The sequence below is a fragment of the Alexandromys fortis genome, unplaced genomic scaffold (assembly GCF_014885135.2).
Source record: "Alexandromys fortis isolate MF-2015 unplaced genomic scaffold, M_Fortis_MF-2015_v1.1 scaffold_231, whole genome shotgun sequence".
Classification (NCBI taxonomy): domain Eukaryota; kingdom Metazoa; phylum Chordata; class Mammalia; order Rodentia; family Cricetidae; genus Alexandromys; species Alexandromys fortis.
In genome coordinates, this window is record NW_026068613.1 from 1,160,310 (window position 1) to 1,161,258 (window position 949).

Below are 949 nucleotides of genomic sequence, written 5' to 3' on the forward strand. Positions count from 1 at the left end.
CTTCTCAGAAACTTGATCTATTCAGTTCAGGCAGAACCACTTCAAGGCCTGTGCTGGTCAGTCTGCCCTCTGAGTCCTGATTCAGGCTTAATTTTTCCTTTCTTATCTTTATCTCTTTCTTAGGACATTGGCCAGAGCCAAATTATGCCTTTTATGTTACTTTGGGCCCTTTCCATCTTTTTCTGAAGCACCCCTTTCTCCCTAGCACCATGTGGCTGCTTGCAAATTTTCCAATAAGGCTCTCAGTTATGTTAGCTCTGAGACATCTTTCATTTGTGCCTGATCTACTGGGACTGAATTCTAGAAACTGAAATAATCCAAAAAATAGAAATCAGAACTTTTTAAAAGATGCCCTCATTTTTTTGTACTACCTGGGAATGAATGGCTTTAGGCTTACCTAAAATTGTATATTATGTCAGGGTGGAAGAGGTCTTCTTAACATGCCATCAAACAGAAAGCAGATTCATTTTAGCAATTTTTGAAAGACCATCAGCACTGATAAAGAGATTCCAGTGTATTTCTCTATGGTAAAATAAGAGGGCTGAAAAATGAGGTGTGGGAGGCCTCGTGCTTGGGGCAACAAGATTCAGTTATTGATAGAGTGCCTCCAAAGTAAACAGGATTTTTATGAGATCACAGATGACGTTGATCAGGTTTATGGGTCTGCACAGAAAGAAATGTCTGCAGAGATAGTCTCCCAGGATAGCATCTCTCTTGGGCCAACACTTTCAGGAAGGAGAGACATGTAGCTACCAACAGCTGTGATAATTTCCTCATTCCCAAATCCCCATGACCTCATTACCCAGACTCTATAAAGAGTTGAATCCAGCTTTTTTTTTTTTTTCTTGGAAGACCCCTCAAGTTCCTCAGGCGAGAGGTTGCCTCTCACTGTGTGTGCTAACAAGTACAGCCCTGTCCCTTAAGGTCAGATCCCTGTCTCTTTCCTGCC